Below are 19,968 nucleotides of genomic sequence, written 5' to 3' on the forward strand. Positions count from 1 at the left end.
CAAACTATCTTAGGTGAAGTTCTGACAATAAGATTTGGTATTGAGAATAAACTAGATAGGGATTGATTTGGTAATCTGTTGATAGTTGAGTTTGAATGAGAATTCGCCGATTTTTTATATATTCGTTAATAACCAACAATTGAGTTTGAAGAGATAGCTTATACATATTGCTCTTCAAAGGTATTTGTATGGAATCATGATCAAGAAGAGATTAGAGAATGTCCTAGAAAGTTTGAGGTCAGAAGATAAAAAGAAATGGGTATGATTAAGAGTGTACTAGTTGGCGTGTATGGATGAGTGTATGAAAAGGGTATGGTACTCGCCAAAGCATAAACTTGTGATAATGAAAGAGTAAATGGAAAAAATGGTCTATCAGATTCTGTATATCATCCTCCTATAAGGTAAATCTGAGTTTACCCTCATTAAGTTCTTACGAACTTATCTGTGTGTAATTATGTTTCAAGTTTGAATGCTAAAAGATTGTGACTGGACAAACAACGCTAGGGCTGTGCCAAGAAAGTGGCGAAGTGGCCTATTATGTATACAATGGGAGTGTGTAGTAGTTAGGATTGTGCCCTTTTAGTCTGTCTTTCAATAACATCAATATTGTTAAGTGTTGTATTAAATCTGATGTAATAATTTGTAACAATAATATATTCTGCGTTATTAAATAATAAGACTATTAGTTTTTAAATTAATGAGAAAAATGTGTTCAACAAGAAAGTTTGTCAAGTGTTTCGTTAAAGGTAAAAGTTCTGTACAGTAACACCTGAGATCCGGATCCGACAAATTGGATCAAGTTAGGGGCATTACAAAGCATATCGAGATTTAACATCACTTTAATTTGGGAACTCATTGAAAACAAGATGATAGAGTTAAAATATATCTCACAATTGGCAGATATCTTTACAAAAAGTTTGAATGTAAGTCAATTGGAAAGCCTAAGAGGGTCTCTTGGGCTGTGCCATATTTGAGGTATTTTTGTAATTCTTTCCTTCATTGTTAATTTGTCGCGTCTCATGTCTTTGTTTTGGAATAAATTATGTTAGGTATTAAACTTTTCAATACTCAAAAGACTTATCATCCTTTTAAAGAAAACAAGAAAAGACTCATTTTTGGTCTTTAGTCCTTACCATTATTGTTCCTCATCTCTACTACTTCTCCATTTTTTTTTCTTCTCTATTTTTACTTTGTTCTCTTGGTGAAAACATGCCAAGGGTGAAATGTTTAGTGCAAAGGAAACCCAGAAAGTCCCTAATATTACCCATCAAAGTTGTTGATGATCTACCACAGGAGGTCAAAGTTCTGCCCACCCATCCTCGTCAAAATGTTTTGTTGCCAAAATAGGGGCTGAGACTCTTCATATACTTCTATCGTCTACTGCAGCCATTAAAGAAATTGATGCTATTCTTGCCCAAATTGAGCAAACTTATAATGTAGCAAAAGATATGGAAACTATTGTTGAAATCAAAAAAAACTCCACCTTCGGCTAAGATTCTGACTCATCACAAGAAGAGGAAGAATAAGAATTGTCGAAGGAACCAACTAAGAAATCTGAAGAAGAAGATGATGACTCTTCGGACCAATAGCCAATTTTTAAAATTGAATAAGCAAGTGAGACACTTGCACAATTACATGCATGGGTAAAGGCAAAATGAAAGTAAAAGATCGATGAAAAAATAATAGGCCCATACTATAACACCCATTGCCTGACCTGATCATTCTTTATTATATTCACATATTAACTTCGTAAATATTCCTATTTTATATTTACAGACTCGGTTTATGAAAATGGGGTTTCGAAACCACATTTTTTGGTTCCACTGAAAATCAGGTCATTATACGTACATTCACTCCAAGCGATTTCGAGAGGTTCATTCCAAGAACGATGAAGAGTTCAGTAAAGTAAAGTTGCTAGAATTTTTCAATATTCTTGCTCAAAAAAGAAGTGAGAATGTAACCAGTAACAAAGTCGTCAAACAACAAAACATTATGTTTTCACATATTTTGAGAAGTATTCTCTTATGGTAGTGTTTGAATCCACAATGTCGAAACCATTTTTATTTTGGAAAACGAGGATCGACTTTAAAATGAGGTATGGAGTCGCCACCGATCTTTTTTAAGGTGTAATCGGATCACCTTGAGATTGATCATTTTAATAAAACATTTTGATTTATTAAAACAATAATTTTAGGTCTACAAATTTCGAGGAAAAAGGTTCGGGAGTCGGTTATGCATGAGGAAGGATTAGCACCTTCGTAACACCCAAAATTGGTACCAATTGACTATTTAATGTCCTATCATTGAAAATTTGAAAAAATATTGAAATACGATCCTTTTAAAAATATGCGAACAAACCGAGTTGAATTTTAAGATTCACTCGTTCCAAAGGAATAAAATATCACATCCAGCACGTTAGGACACGATATTCTAGGCCTCCAAAAACTGAGATTACCTCACACAACAAAATTAAAAAAAAAAGGGTATTCGGTTATTTGGTCCAATTATAAACTGAAACCCAACACGTTAGGGCACGATCTTTCAAATTTCCAAACATAGAACATTGCTTTGTTTTGAAGTTTAGAAAACACAAACAAAACTTTAAAGGGATATTCAATTATTTGAACAAACAGAAAATCGAAACCCAGCACGTTAGGGCACGATTTCCCGAATTTCCTAACATCAAACATCTCTCTTATTTTATAAAGCCGGCTCAAAACGTATCAATTTGATTTGAAAATAAATTGGAAATTTTGGATCAACAAATTGAAAATTTGAATTGCAGTGTGACACTCACAAAAATTTCAATTATACAAATGAGGGACAATATATGAAAATAAATAAAAAACAAATTAAAACATACACAACAGTAATAAATGCACAATGAAATCTTAAAAGGGTATTCCGTTATTTGGCCAAAAGAAAAAAAACGAAACTTAGCACGTTAGGGCACGATTTCTCGAATTTCTAAACACGAAATATTACATTATTTTGAGGAGTTTCTAAATTAACAATTATAAACCAGCTCAAGATACACTTTTTAGTTTATTTAAAGGTAAAAAAACGCTTGATATTGGGCAAAAAAACGCTTGAAATTTTAAAGTCCGATGAAAATAACAATCGTACAAGCATTGAATTGAGCATGAAATAAATATATGAAACCATAATATTATGTGAATAATAAAAAGGAAAATACAAAGAACTAAGTTACATGAAAATACAAACGTTAATAATCGAAAGCTAATGAATTAGAAACCAATTTAGAGGAAGTTCCAAACAAATTACACAAATGAAATATAACAAGTTTTAATATAAAATAAAATAAATAATAAGTAAGAAAGATAATTTGGAATCATTACTATACAAACTATACAAAAATTTTAAAACAGTAAATAATTATAAGAATTTAAAAAATAAAAAGGAAAAAATATTATAATAATATACAAATGATTTTTAAAATAAATAATATGAAGTAGATAATATACAAAATAATACATATATCCATTTACATAAAAAACTTAATATAAATAATTGGTATATAAGAATATCAATATATAAAAAGTATTTGAAATAATAAAATGACGAAATAAAGTTTATATATAAAAAAATTGTAAAGGAGGAAAAAATATTTATAAAAATGATATAACGCAATAATATATATATATATATATATATATATATATATATATATATATAAACTAAATTATGTGTAAATATAAAGAAAATGTATGAGGATATTTAAATTGATCATATTGAAATAAAAGAAACACATATTGAAATAATAGAAAACTCAATTGAAATAAACCAAACTTAAAGGGATAATTAATAAATAACTAGAACATCAAATTAAAGCTAAGGACCACAACTTAATGCGCACAAATTCTCAAGGACTGAAAACGAAAATGACCCAAATCTCCAAAACTCAGCACCTGGGCGAGGACCAAATCATAACAACGCATAAATTACAGGGAAAATTTAATAAAATGAATAAGGTGCAAATAGGGGTCAATTTAAAACTGGCGCGAATGGGAGTGACTGGAAGCGCAAATTACCCATTTAAGGGAAACATGCGCAAATCCAACCTGTCCACACGCAGGCTATCTTTTTTCGTTCCCCAAATGCTATTAAAATTAAACATAACATTTATTTTTTTTTAAAAAAAATTAAAGATTTAGAAAACCCAAAACCTTTTTTCAAGACCCCTTTTTCTTTAAAAACATTTTACCCTTTTTTTTTTTAAAAAAAAAAACCCTAAAATTCTCTCTTCTCCCTCACTTCCTAGCCGAAGGACTAAAACCCAGATCTCATTCGCTGCCTCATGCGCGGCCGTAAATAGCCATCGGAAGGCCGAAGTTTTCCCTCTTTTGCCAGCGACTCGAAAGATACGTCTCTCCCTTTTATAAAATATTAGTTTGTATTTCGTAGACTCAAATGAAAATGGAAAAAAAAAGAAAAACGGAATAAAATAATGATTAACAACCACCTTTTGAAGTGTATTCGTTTGGCTGATCTCTTATTGATTTTTCTATGTATATTTTTTATTAAAAAATTGTCCCTTTTACAATGAAAAACGAAGGCTTTATAGCCAAAATACAAACAGTTTCTGCCTATTTCTTTGCTCAAGTCGCAAGTGCTGTGAAATCGTGGAGGAAGAGTGCATGATCGTGCAACGTGCGAGCTAAGAACCCGTTCGTGGGTGTTGAAGCGTGGGAGTTGCGGAGTAGGTAAATGGAACCCTAGGGTTTGCTATTTTTTGAAAAAATTTGGGTCATTGGGCTTGTAATCGGGCCTTTTAATTTTAGTGATTTGAGTCTGTATCTTGGGCCGGGCAAAATTTGGGCCCTACACACAAATTTGTTGAAACTTGTCATCGTTACAAGTTAGCGAGTAATGAATCAATTGACCTTCGTTTTATCATTTTCATTGTCTAAAGCATTAAGGACGAAATTATATTAGTTTTTTTAATTGATAATTTAAATTTAGTTTATAAACAATTTATTTTGGAATTTGCACAAATAATTTTCGACTTTATTAGATTAGTAATTGCTTAACTTGCAATTAACTTGATAAGCACATTTACCAATTTGGCAATCCCTTGGGTTCGATCTTTGGAATACTTGAAGTGTTTTATTGTAACACTTATAAATATTACAAATGATCTGTCACACTTGTAGTAAGCTTGTAAATGTTATGTTTTGGCTCGAAGCTAGGTACAATGATGGATCGAGTTAAGAATTAGTGGAGAATTTTTTAAATAGAACAAATAGAAAATTTAAGTGTGAAATTAGAAAGTATTTAGACTCGATAGGGAATTAGATAATACTCCTTAGATAGGAAAATTTTGAATAGAAGCATTGACTAAATTGAAAGAGTATAGAAATTATTGTGGTGAAAGTATGAAATTAGAAAGTTATGAGAAAACATGAAAAATGTGGAAAAACAAGGAAGGACTAATAGGAAATTTTACCAAACAAAAATATGATTCATACATAGAATTGTAAAGATGATTAAAGGTAAAATGGTAATTGGCTAAGTAGATATTTATAGGCCTAATGATTAGGGGTTAAAGTGTAAAGATGGATAGTTAGAGGACTTATTAGTAATTCGACAATTTTAAGTGAAAATCATTTAATTTTTTTTGCAGAACTGTGTAGAAAAAGTGAAGAAAAGATGAAATATTCTTCATCTTTTTAGAATTCAAATGTCACATCCATTTTATGGTTACCAAACTTTCTTTTTTATTCTATTTAAGTCCTTCCACCGTTGTTGACCAAATCTAAGCTCAAAATATTCCTTTCCTTTGGTGTTTCTTTAGTAAAAACAATAGAGAAGACTAGTGGGTACCTTAGTTTTAGGAAAGGAATCTACATAGAAGTGATAAAGGAGAGAAAAAGTAAGAATTAGGTTTTCAATTTCAAAGGGTTAAGGTAAGAGATGATGAAACTTTCATGCCATACGTGTTTATTTCTATTAAATAACATAGAAAAATTACTTGATTATGGTGCCCACTTTTCAGATTAGCATTATGGTGCCCACTGTTCTATTATCACACTTCGGTGCACCATTGTTATGTTCTTCAGTGCAATTTTACATTTATTTTGTATGTCCTAATTTGTTCTGTTAAGCCTACATTGGGCAAGGATAAAAAATGTGGTCTACAATAGTAGCTTTGCATAATAAGGTAAGTATTGAAATTAAAAAGAGGTGATTATTGTTAATTATAAGTATAAATTATTGTATAGAAGTGTAATATAGGTCTGTTATTGAAATTTGGAAATTTTATTGTTTAAAGATTTCTTGTAGTACTAAGTCTTCACAGACATAATGCATTTATTTTCAACACGTAGGTATAGTGGCATCCGATGAGTCGTAGTTGAGGTCCTAGGCTTCTCATCTCATCGCATCCTTTAGTTCCAAGAGAGTATGTATTATATTTTGAGTTAGAATTACATGTACATAGGTAAACTGAATGTGTTCCAAGTGGTAGGGACTAAATTGCAAACTTTTAAGAACTTAACTTATTTTGGTATTTTAATGAACTACTTTTGTATTAGTTGAAATGAATTGTGAAGAGTTTAAATGTATGCATGCATATGTGGTTGAATTAGAATTGTTTTAAATCGATTTAAACTGCTTTGGAATTGGTTTTTAAGTTTGAAATGGTACAAACTATTTGCAGGGGGTTTTAAACAAAATTTCCAAATGTTTTTGAGCAAAATTGACCCAAGGTATCAATACCAAGGATCTGGTATTGATACTTGGTGTTTGGAATTGAGTTTTTCAGAAACAGAATGCCAATTTGGTATCGGTGCCCAAGCCAAGATATTGATACATTGGCAATAGGTATCGATACCTACATGAAATTTTTGAAAAAGTTGAGTTCTAGAATCCGATTTTGGTATCAATACTTATTAGGGGTACAAATACCTTGTTATAGGTATCAATACCTTTGATTTTGGTACAGATGCTTGCCCTTTATTTTGAATAAAAAATTTATTCTATTTACTTCTAAGCAAAATCGGTTAACTGACAAAGTTTCCAAACATCGATAATGATATTAATAAGTTGTAAAGGCTAAAATTTAGTCATAAAATATTCAAGTTACCTAGTGTTTAGCCAAGAGCGTTTTGGCACCAAATGTAATAGTTCTATACTGGGTCCCGAAGGTCAGATTTGGTATAGGGGTGTTACAAAGCCACTTTTAAATTCTTAAATTGTGTGTTGATTCTTAGCCCTAGTGCATGCACGTCGGCGCACGACCAACTCATCACTCAAGATTTCAATCACATTATTGGTGTTATCACTAGATGAGTTGTGTGAGTTTGTCTCGAGAGTTCATCTTTATCGACCACGAGGTTAACAATTAAGTTTTGTATGTTGCACGAGATAACCATCCACAATTGGTGGCCGACAATTTATAAATCCTCTGTTAACAAGCCACTAGCTCGACTTCTCTATATAGTGGGCCAAGGGGTGCGTTTCAACCTTGGGGACTTTATCTTTAAGCAAGTGGTAACATGCTGAGTCCGTGTTGAACCGTGAGTTCCTTCCATTTCCCTCTCTTGTTTATTAAATTTTGATGCTTTAAAAGAATATAAAATTGAATAATGATGTTCTATCGGACAGGATTTTGGAGCACAAAATCTCCAGCAGACTGTTTAAACCAAGTCGAATGAATGACTTGGTACTAAGAGAGTTTATTCCACCCTCTGTTGCAATAGGAGAAGCTAGTGGAACTCAAAGTGCTATCGCGACTCAAAAGGCAAGGTAATGGTCGTGCTCAGAACCAAAATTAATAGCATTAACTTGGAGGATTAAAAACTCAACACATGAAAGGCTCACCTCACTAACCTACTTCAGGACTTGGAGCATTCGACATGGTAAAAGGGGGAGGTTCGACATTTTGTCAAAAAGGGGAAGAGAGTCTGGTTCTTGATGATAGCTATTGGTTACTCGTGTGTTTGAATGCTACTGTTGTGGATAAAGACTGGATGTTTTTTATTTGAACTTTATAGCGTATGCAATTGTTGGATTTTGCTACTTTTGAATTTGTTTTAATACTTGGAATTGTTGTGTTGAAACTCTATTGTGCATATTCGTAGGGGGAGCTATGAAAAAGCTTTTTTATTGCTTTATTCGTATCATGCTACATTCTTTTGGATATGATGCATATATACAGAGGAAGTTTTCACCACTTAGTTTTGTCAAAATGTCAAGTGGGAGATTGTTGGGGAAGCTTCTGTTGCTCGTTCCATGTACCGTTATAATAGACCTGTTTCTCTGTTTGGGCTATTGTTTTGGGTAAACTCACTATTAGTCACCCAACTATTAGTAAATTTCTTTTTTGGTCATTTAACTATGAAGAGTTATAAAATAGTTACTTAACTATTGGTAAAAAAAAAAAATTGTTTACCCAACTATGAAAAGTTACAAAATGGTCACTTGACTATTTAATTTTGTCTTTTTTGGTCACTAGCTGCCTAGCGGTGATAACTTTTAAAATTGACGTAATAGAAACTTTAACCTTCAACATTTACATATTGTGACAATTTAGTCTTGATTCTAAAAAATCTAACTATTAACATTTACAAATTGTGTAATTTGGTATTTTCCGTAGCTTTTCTTTTCATTGTGACCCTTTCACCTAAAAAGATAAAAAAATTATTAGCTAAATATAATTGAAAATATATAAAATATGGAAACACCAAAAAATCCAATATAATAATTTTCATCTTTTCTCATTCATTTAAAATTAGCCCTTTATGTCACAAAGAAAAGAAAAATTGAAAAAAAAATACCAAATTGCACAATGTGTAAATGTTGAGGGCTAAATTTTATTTTAAAATCAAGACTAAATTGACGTAATTTATAAATATTGAGAATTAAAATTGCTATTATGCCAATTTTAAAAGCTACTACCTTCACCTAGCTAATGATAAAAAAGACAAAATTGAATAGTTGGGTGAACATCTTTACAACTTTTTATAGTTGGGTGATAAAAAAAATGTACTAATAGTCACATGACCATTTTGTAGGTCTGCCCAAGGGTCGGGTAGCCCATGTGGCCCGACCCGACTAGGATTGCACTTAGACAATGATTTTTACACTTTGGGCCGACCTAACTCAAATTTAATTTAAATAAAAAAACTTTTAAATTAATATTTAATTATAAAATAGCAAGTAAAAATATATTTTAATATATTTTATTAATTTTAATAGTAAAAGGATTTTTAGACCGGTCGAGCCAGCCCATGAACCCTTTATAATTTTATAACTTTTTATAGTTAAATAATCAAAAAGAAATTTACTAATATTTGGATAACTATTAATGTACATTAAAAATTATTTATAACCAACCATGTTAAAACACATAGAAATATAACCTTAAAATTATTCTGTAAATAAATTAAAAAATTAAAATTCTGAAATCATATAAATATTCACCTCTAATTCAAAATATTAGACTATAAATAAGGTAGGGGTATGGGTGCAAAAGTTAAGACTGCCACCACAATTTGACTATTATTTTGCCAGTTAACATGTCCTTGTTATTCCTTAATTATTTGAATTGGCTGCTTGATTTATGATTTGACTTGTTAATTCTAAATAAATTTTTATTTCCAAACTAAGAAAAATATCACTTTCCATCTTTATATATATAAACTAAGAATATGACCAACCGTGGATAATTTTTGAATTGTTCTTTATATTTTTAATTTTCTCTTAAAAATTATATATATTTTACCTAATCTTTTGATTTCTTGTATGAATTAGCTTTTCTATATTTATATCCCCATGTATTTTTAAATATATAATAAATTGGAAAATCAAATACACCTCTTAATATATTTATATTTGGTACTTGAATGTCTTTATATACAAATATATATATTTTTCATTTTTTAAATATATGCCCCAAAGATACCTTTGACATTTTAATATAAATATAAAATATGATTATTTAAATATAAAAATTAAAAATAATTATGATATCAGCAACCAAGCGATTATTCTCAATGTCTGTTTCTACATAATTATTTTTGAAAAGTTGTACATAAATTTTAGGGTAAAATGCATCGATAATCACTTAATTTTGATTAAAATAACATCTCAATCACTAAAGTTTAAAGTGTTACAACTCAGTTATTAAACTTCACGAAATTAACAAAACAGTCACTAATATTATCGAAAAATAATAAATTAGTATCTCGAACCAATTTCTCGTCACGATCCTAACGAGACCATAATCATCTCCAACCCAACCCAAACCCCTCTACTCTTCGCGACGGTCCTTCAACCGGAAAGGCCAAGGCTTGGGAGGAAGAAGCCGCCCAACAAGACTATGGGATGGATGAGCTTTTGGCAGTATTGGGTTACAAGGTCAAAACTTCAGACATGGCTCAAGTGGCTCAAAAGCTTGAGCAGTTGGAGGAGGTTATGTGTAATGTTCAAGATGATAGGATTTCTCACATTGCTTCTGAAACTGTTCATTATAATCCTTCCGATCTGCCGACTTGGGTTGAGAGCACGCTCTCTGAGCTTAACCCTCCGTCCACTTTTGATCCTTTTGGCCCTACTGGGACGATAGCTACGGCGTTGGATGATTCGTTTCTTGTCCCCGCTAAATCCTCAACTTTGGCGACGTTGGATTTCAACAACATCAATCGAAAACATCAGAAAACTAGTCAACAAATCTTTGAGGAAGCTTCTTGCTCTAATTACAATCTTTGAGTTGAGTTTTGTCTCTGTATGAGTTGAGTTTCCACAGTAGCAAACTGGAATCAAAGTAGGTATCTCCATTTCTTCTCATTTTCTTCTTATTCTCTTCTGTTTTTTCTTCCAGCAATTAGGGTTCTTAAATTGGGTTTCCACCATAGTTAGTTAACATCCAACATGCTAGTTAATGGGCTATCTCAGCTCTTTGTAACGAAAATGGCCATTAGTTACTATTTTATTATTTTCGTAAAATTTAGTGATTAATTTGTAATTTTTAAAATTTAATGACTGAAATATTATTTTAATCAAAATTGAGTCAGGTATACTTTATCCTAAATTTTACTTGGCTTGTACATGCACGTCATACATTTAACTTAACATATTAGAAATAATCATAGAATAATAAAATAGGATATAAATTTCTTGAATAATTCAATGCTGAAACAAATTAATTTATGTTGCTCTTTTAAGGAACGAGTCTGTTGAGTTAATCTATAAAAACCAATAGCTAATACATTTGTTAATATACTTGGCAAAATTTCTTTTGTTTCAAATGGATGGCCAAAGATTTTCTCTTCTTCATTGTCTTCTCATTCATGGATTTCTCTCGGCCCTTCTCGTTACCATCGGAGTGTCTCAATCAGATAAAAGGGTAACTTTTTTAATGTTATTTTCAATTCAAGGGTTAGTATCAGATATAGATATGTACGTGATATGTATATATTCATTTTTCTTCTAAAGTTTTTTCATGCATGTAAAAGATTTTTGTAAGATGGTATTTTAATTGTTTTATTATTTAATCCCCATGTGAGTGACAAATATGAACATAATTTAATTTATTTCTAATTTTTGGACAAATTGATCATTGCTAAGAAACTTTTATATATATATATATATATATATATATATATTAAAACCATCGAATTTGCAGAGCTATGTTATATACATGGAAATCCACCTAAAGTTGGAACTGCAACAGCCTCACTTCATAACAGTATGCTACAAGATGTCCTAGGCAGGTACGTATATAAATCAATACTAATTACTCGGATTTAACTGTTATTGATTCGATTTATATATAATTTATTATTATTTTCTTAAATATTCGTATTTGATATATATTTAAATTAAATATAAGTATGAGCATGATCATTTGATTTTTTTTAAAATTAAATTTATTTATATCAAGCATATATCTCTATAATTAGGAGTGTTCAAATGGTCGGTTTGGTTATTAACTTAACCAAATTAACATTAAATGAATTAATCGAATCTGTATAATCTTTTAATCGTTAACGAATTGAAATATTTTGGTTAATTCAGTCGGTTAACTTAATTAACCAAAATTTATATGTTTTTTTTCTTTTGGTTAAACAAGTATAAAATATATAAAATAAATTACATTGAAATTAACTTGAAATATATGTTTTGTCTTGAAAATTAATTGAATTAACCAAAATTAATGTCTTGAAATTAACACGTAATATTAATTAATGAGTTTGGTTAATTCAATTAATTTGATTAATTATTTAATTTTGAACCGAATTAATTAATAATCGAAATTCCAAAAAACCATTAACTGACAGCGAATATAAATTCATAAATTGACAGCGAATCCGCCACGAAGTCGGTGCTTTGTAGTTACAAGAGGAGTTTTAACGGGTTCGTGGCGGAGCTAACGGAGGAAGAAGCACGGAAAATGGCCGGTGAGTGAACGTGATTTCTATAACACCTTCAACTCCATATTTTTTACAAGACAAAAGCGTGAAGCTTTCAAGTAATTGTTAATATACTTATCTTTGAACATTTAGGAATGAATGGTGTAGTATCAGTGTTTCCAAATGAAAAGAGAATCTTACATACAACAAGATCATGGGACTTCATGGGCTTCTCACAACAAGTTCAAAGAGCAACTTCGGAAAGTGATGTCATCATCGGAGTTTTAGACACAGGAATTTGGCCCGAATCCCAAAGTTTTAATGACGAAGGACTTTCTCCACCTCCGGACAAATGGAAAGGCATTTGCCAAGATGCAAATAATATCACTTGCAACAAGTATGCACCTTAAAACAACGTAAATATATGTGTTTATAATTTTAAATATAGATTTCGTAATTGTTTGCTCTATGTAAGCTAGACGAATGTAAATAAAATATTCTCGCTTCTGCTCCGCTATATTGCCATCCCGACTTGATTTTAACCAATATTACTATTTGAATACAGTAAAATCATAGGAGCACGATATTACAAAAGTGATAGATTATTTGGCTCAAACGATTTCATTTCTCCAAGAGACTCAGAAGGCCATGGAACTCACACCGCATCCACGGCTGCTGGAAGGTTAGTTAACCGGGCAAACTTGTTTGGCCTTGGTGCCGGAACAGCTCGCGGAGGAGTTCCGTCAGCACGCATTGCGGTGTACAAAATTTGTTGGTCCGACGGTTGTTCTGATGCCGACATTCTTGCGGCGTTTGACGATGCGATTGCCGATGGGGTCGACATTATATCTCTATCAGTCGGATCAGCAACTCCTAAAGATTATTTCCGTGATTCGATTGCGATTGGAGCTTTTCATGCAATGAGAAATGGCATTTTGACAGTGACTTCTGCCGGTAATCGAGGTCCCCGACGAGCAACCATCACGAATTTTTCGCCATGGACCCTTTCAGTGGCTGCTAGCACCATTGATCGGAAGTTTTTCACCGGAGTTAAGCTTGGAAACGATGTGGTTTATGAGGTAATGCCAATAATTGTCCCTACTGTATTCAATGGAAAGTAAAAATCTTTAAGGGTTTTGAAATAAGTAACAAACTTAACTACTAATAAAATTGTCTCATAATATGTTTAGAAATAATCTTAAAATATCTCTAGAACGTGAGCTCTTAAAGATGATTAAATCAATCTAATCGAGAGATTTTAAAATTAAATAATAAATTTTCTATACTATCCATGACCATTAGATATAAATTATGTTCTATTTTATAATCTATGAAAATATAATCTTTTGAAGTTTATGATTATCTCTCCTAACAACGTGTTTTCTTCAATTGATTTTATTGCTAGTAATTTGGACTCTTACAATACATTTCATCTTTCTCTTAAATGTATTCAGGGTGTATCAATAAATACATTTGATCTCAAGAATGAAACATACCCTATGATTTATGGTGGAGATGCACCAAACCCTATAGGAAATTATACATCATCTTCATCAAGGTAATATCAACCATGTATTTTTACTTCCTATTTTTCCTAAATAATTCATATGTATCACATATTATGAGACACTATCCTTAAAATATATTTGACACATTCAAACATAGGTACAAAGATATAATCCTTCAAATATGAAAAATTCAACATGTGACATACCCATGTTTGACCATTATCTTTGAGCCCGAGTAAAATAGAATATCAATAACAGCCGGATACTGAAACTAATCGAATTTTTCTTTTACAGGATTTGCTTGGAGAACTCATTGGACCCTAATTTGGTGAAAGGCAAAATTGTACTTTGTGATAGGTTCGTCTCCGGGGAAGGACCATTAATAGCTGGTGCAGTTGGTGCGTTGTTGCAAGACAATTCACCAAAAGATGTTGCATTCTCTTTTGTTTTGCCTGCTTCTCATCTTGATTTGGTCGACGGCAGCAAGATTTTCGTATATATAAACTCGACGAGGTAATTTGTAGTTCGGGTTTCGTCTTTCGATTTCGTACCTTTTCTTTTAAAATCGTAAACGAACTGAAAATCATCTGCACATATCCATTACAGCAATGCAACTGCAACTATATTTAAGAGCAATGAGGTTAATGACACTAGGGCTCCTTATGTAGCATCTTTTTCCTCGAGGGGTCCGAATCCGATTACACCCGAAATACTCAAGGTAAACTTTATGACTAAATAATCTCCATTCATATAGCCTTTTCTGAAGGTGACAATAATTCGATCTAATTCATTTTGTATTTTGATTTTTTTTCAAAAATCGAGTTAAATACCACAAGCAATTTACTTGATTTAATCTAAACTAGACCTGTTCATAAATCGGGTTATTCATCCAAACTCGAAGGTCTGCTTGAAATTTGAATGGATTTGGCAAGAAATGTTAGGTCTGAAAAATGACTTGGGTAAAAAAAATTAGGCCCGTTTAAAATATAAGTTGAGTTTCTGCTTGAACATTTAAGACCCAAGTCCGGCTTAATTTTTATGTTCCTAATATTTTATATTATGTTATTTTTATATATTATGCAATTTATAAAAATTAAATCTATACTACTATAATCTAAACATTAAAAATGTTAGGTAATTATATATAAAATTTTAATAAATAAAAATATATAAAATTATTAAATATTAAATTAAAAATAATATAAATATATATTTTATTTTTAAAAATAATATAAACAGATTTAAAATAGATTTGAATTAATTATTTATAAATATGAATTAGTTTAAAAAATTTTAAGTTTATATTTCGAGTTTAAAAAATATGTTAATAGTATACTTAACCTTAACCTAATCCAAAGTTTTCTAAATTTTTGTGGTAATAATTACAGCCAGATTTGTCAGCACCAGGGGTTGATATTGTAGCTGCATGGTCTTTAGCTTCACCAGTTTCCCAAAACAGAGGCGATAATAGATGGGTTCCATTTAACATAATCTCAGGCACATCAATGGCTTGTCCCCATGTTTCTGCCGCAGCTGCCTACATTAAATCTTTTCATCCCACTTGGTCTCCTTCTGCTATCAAATCTTCCCTTATCACTACAGCTTCCCCTATGAGTTCAGGCATGAACTCGGACGCTGAGTTTGCATACGGATCAGGCCATTTGAACCCAATCAAAGCTATAAACCCAGGCTTAATCTACGATTCCAGTGAAGTTGATTACATAAACTTTTTATGCGGACAAGGATATGACACTCGGTTTCTTCGACAAGTTACTAGGGATAATGCAACATGCTCTGCAGGAACAAATGGAACAGTACTTTCGGATCTAAACTATCCTTCATTTGCTGTTTTCACTTCTTCTTCAACAACTGTTCGTCGTGTTTTCAATAGAACTGTTACGAATGTGGGATCTCCAATGGCGACGTATAGAGCAAGAGTGAGTTTTCCGACAAGAACAGCTAGAGTCCGAGTTAACCCTAATGTTTTGTCGTTTACATCTGTGGGACAAAAGCTGTCTTTTCAATTAATAATTGAAGGAACAATGGATGCATCTATAGTTTCTGGTTCTTTAGTGTGGGATGATGGTGCGCATAAAGCGAGGAGTCCAATAGTTGTATTTGCTTCAATATCATAGCTGTGAAAACCTGAAATTTGAAAAGGCTAAACTACTAAAAGTGCCCTTGAACTAGATTACATTCATTAAATAAGTCCCTATGTTTTTTGTTTGTACCCAAATAAGTTCTTATACTTTGATTTGTATTTGAATTAGCTCTTATTGTAAATGAAATAATGATTTATATTAAGAGTTTTATTTAGATATAACTTAAATTTCAAGGGTTTATTTGTATACAGGTTAGAGATTAAGTCTTATATGGTACCAATAAAAGTTGCATAAACTACAATTCTAGTCACTCAACTATTAGTAAATTTCTTTTTTGATCACCTAACTATCAAAAGTTACAATATGGTCACTTAATTATTTGATTTGTTCTTTTTTGGTCACTCAACTATGGAAAGTTACAAAATGGTCACCAAACTATTCAATTTTGTCTTTTTTGGCCACCATTAGGCTAACAATTGGCATAATAGTAACTTTAACCCTTGACATTTATACATTGTATCAATTTAGTTTTGATTCAAAAAAAATCTAACCCTCATCGTTTACATATTGAGTAATTTGGTCTTTTTTGAAGTTTTTTTTGTGACCCTTTCACCTAAAAAGCTAAAAAAAATTAATTTTATTAATTGAATTTGATTGAAAATATACAAAAAATGGAAATACCAAAAAATTCTCAGATAATAATTTTAATCTTTTCTCATTCTTTTAAAATTAACCTTCGGTGTCACAAAAAAAAGCAAAATTGCAAAAAAAAAAAAAAAAACAAATTACACATTGTGTAAATGTTGAGAGTTAATTTTTTTAAGAATCAAGACTAAATTGACATAATTTATAAATTTTAGTGTTAAAGTTGCTATTATGTCAATTTTAAAAGCTACCACCGTTAGTTAGCTAGTGACTAAAAAAGACAAAATTGAATAGTTGGGTGACCAAAAAAGATACAATTTGGTCATTAAGTTATTCGAATGTTTTCATTTAAATCATTGAATTATTCAAAAGTTTTTATTTAAGTTACTAAGCTATTAGGTCTTTTTTTAAAAAAAAAAGTTCCACCAACAAGCTCCAAATGATGATTGATATGATGGATTAGTACCCATCTATAAGTAGAAGAATATACCTCTGGTTCAAGTCGATCTGATAGTTAGTATCGAAGATCAGAAAAAAAAAAAAGCTATTTGAATTTTGGTTCGCAGATTCATGATGTCCAAAATTGTTTTATGAAAAAAAACACTGCAAAAGAGAACGGGAAAGAGAACTTTTGATTGGTGCAGACAGTGCGAATAGATAAAACCATATAGCATCGATTTTAACAGTCCAGCGACTTAAATGAAAACTTTTGAATAATTTAATGACAAAATTGTAATTTTTTTAATTAAATGACCAAGACAAAAACTTAACTATAATTTAGTGAGTAATGATGTAGTCTACCCTTAACATATTAACCTTTGAAAATGTAGATTTTAATTTTATCTGTTGCTTATTAATTAAGAATTAGTACTCGAAAGGCTTTTTAATGTCAACCTTAACCCTTAATTAATGTTTTTCTGTTTTCCATTTTGACTCTTATTTTAAAAAAAAAATTCATCTTTTAATCTTAATTTTTTTTTTAAAATTGCGTAGATTTGGATGGAAAATGTTAAATAACCATTAAAAACATGTTAGGGAAGTGGTGAAGAAATGTGGGTTAGTTGAGAAGAAAAGGGGAGGCGGGGGGGTTGAATGGAAGGAGTCACTGAGGGACGACCCACCCACCGAAAAATGGGATGTCTATTTGTTTGGACTTTGGAGTAGCCTTAGCCCTTATTTGAACTGTTCATCGGCTTCTTTCCAAATCTAAGACCTTGTGAGGAAAGATTCCACACCTACGATGCCAACTCCCAAGAACCCATGATGGGTTTCTTTTTGAAAATTTTATAGTTCTTTTAAAAATATAATTTTTATTTTAATTATTTATAAATTCTTTTTAACGGTGATTTAACATTTTAATTGGAAAAAAATTAAGGTTTAATTTCTTCATAAAAATAAAAAGTGCTAAAATGCAAGAACAATCGTAATTTTATATTTTTAATTTTAAATATTTTTATAAAATTTAAATTATTTATTGGCATAATATCATGTCGACTAAAGTACAAGTAAGAGTTGACAGGCCAAAATTATTAAAATTAATATTATAATCAGAATTTTTATTTAAGAAAAATAATTTAGTTCTTTTGAAAAATAAATATCTAAATTTAACTTAAAAACGACCAAATTGATAAACGTTAAAAACATGAAAATTTAAATTTGAAATTATGACTTTGTAATATTTTTCTTGCGTCCCCATACAGACCGACAAATAATGCCAAGAGGTCATTTCACCTCTTTAAACTAGAATCAAACTGATTTGTAATATTTTCTCCTATTCTAATACTGTGTCTATCTAGGACAAGTTGGGAGACAAATTAGTTCGTAGTCAAGCTTGTTATTTATTTCCACACCCTTTAGAATTTTAGCTAAAATGTTATATAAAAATCATTTTTATATTAGAGTTATTAATTATTTTTATTTATTTGAAAAATAATTTTTGGAAAAATGATTATGAAAACTAAAAATTTTATATATCAAGTAGTCAACCAAAGTATAAAAATTTACAAATTTATAACTAACATTATTATTAAATTGTTAATATAAAAGATGTCTTTTATCTAATTGGTATAATAATATATTTAACTTTTAAATTTATATATTTTATCAATTTAATCCTAACTTTAAATTAACTCAATTAATTCAATTTCTCTATATACAAATTTTATCTATTTGATTCTCAAATATGTAATTAAGTGACAAATAAAAATATATTAATAGTTGAATGTGGGATTAATGAGGTTTACCTTTTTTTGGTTGCTTCCCATACACGCCACCAAATAATGCCAAATAAAACCAAATAATGTCATTGTACCACATACAAGCTAAAATCAAACTCATTTATCATATTTTCTCCGGTCAAATTTTGCCATTACAACATGTATTTTACATAAATTGTAGATTTAGTACATATATTTTAATTTGATCAATTTTAGTCTATTTACTTTTTAAATTTTTAAAAATTAATCCTAACCAAATAATAGCAATTAAATCTATTTGGTTAAATTCTATTATTAGTCATGTTTTATGTGTAAAGTTAGAGATTTAGTTTATGTTCTCCAATTGAATCGTTCTTAGTATTATATTTTCTGAATTTCGAAAATTTAATCTTAATGTAAACGACAACTGTTAAATCTAGTAATTATTTTTCTGTGAGTAATGTATGGAGATGGCAAGTTGACATGACATTACACATGCGATAATATGTTTAACGTGTCAAATTTTAAAAATAACAGAACTTAATTAATATGATAGTTTTCATTTGGCCAAGATTAAAATTTTAAAAGTATAGAGATTAAAATGACTAAATTAATATATAGGTACTAAATCCACAACTTATTCAAAATATAGTGTCTAATAACAGAATTTTACCTATTTTCTCCTATTCTAACTTCGTGATTAAGTTTGTTACTTATTCAAATCCTTTGAAAATACCTAAAATTCTATATGAAACTTATTTTTCAATATATATATACATATTTTGTTAAAATAAAATTGAAAACTTAAAACTCAAAATTATCATAGATAATTCTAATTTTTTTAAAAATACTATCGAATTCACCTTTAAGTAATACCTAAGGAAAAAATTTTAAAACATTATTATACAATAAATTATCGAATAAAATAATAATTTATTTAATAGGAACAATTTACCTAATAATTTCTCAATCTCAAAAATACTTTTCTCCATTTCTAATGAAATAGATAACAATTATTGAAAAGCAGGTAAGTAGTTATAGCAATTGGTGACCCCCAATTTATTGATACTAAAGAAAAATCAAAATGTGTAGGTCAATAATTTAATTGAAATAAAGCTGGCTTTTCCGATTCCTTATTCCATTT

The 19,968-nt window shown here is 30.1% G+C and overlaps 1 long non-coding RNA gene and 1 pseudogene across 1 annotated transcript; both read left to right on the top strand.

Annotated features, from left to right (window-relative positions):
- The first annotated feature begins 4,131 nt into the window (after positions 1–4,131).
- On the top strand, positions 4,132–8,081 carry LOC108484419 (uncharacterized). The gene is made up of 3 exons (XR_001871246.2): positions 4,132–7,538; positions 7,627–7,767; positions 7,861–8,081. It is a non-coding gene; the product is annotated as an uncharacterized LOC108484419 (long non-coding RNA).
- Positions 8,082–11,269: 3,188 nt separating this feature from the next.
- LOC108485345 (cucumisin-like) lies at positions 11,270–16,339 on the top strand (annotated as a pseudogene).
- The last annotated feature ends 3,629 nt before the right edge of the window (positions 16,340–19,968 follow it).

This window comes from Gossypium arboreum, chromosome 6 (assembly GCF_025698485.1).
Source record: "Gossypium arboreum isolate Shixiya-1 chromosome 6, ASM2569848v2, whole genome shotgun sequence".
NCBI classification, from domain to species: domain Eukaryota; kingdom Viridiplantae; phylum Streptophyta; class Magnoliopsida; order Malvales; family Malvaceae; genus Gossypium; species Gossypium arboreum.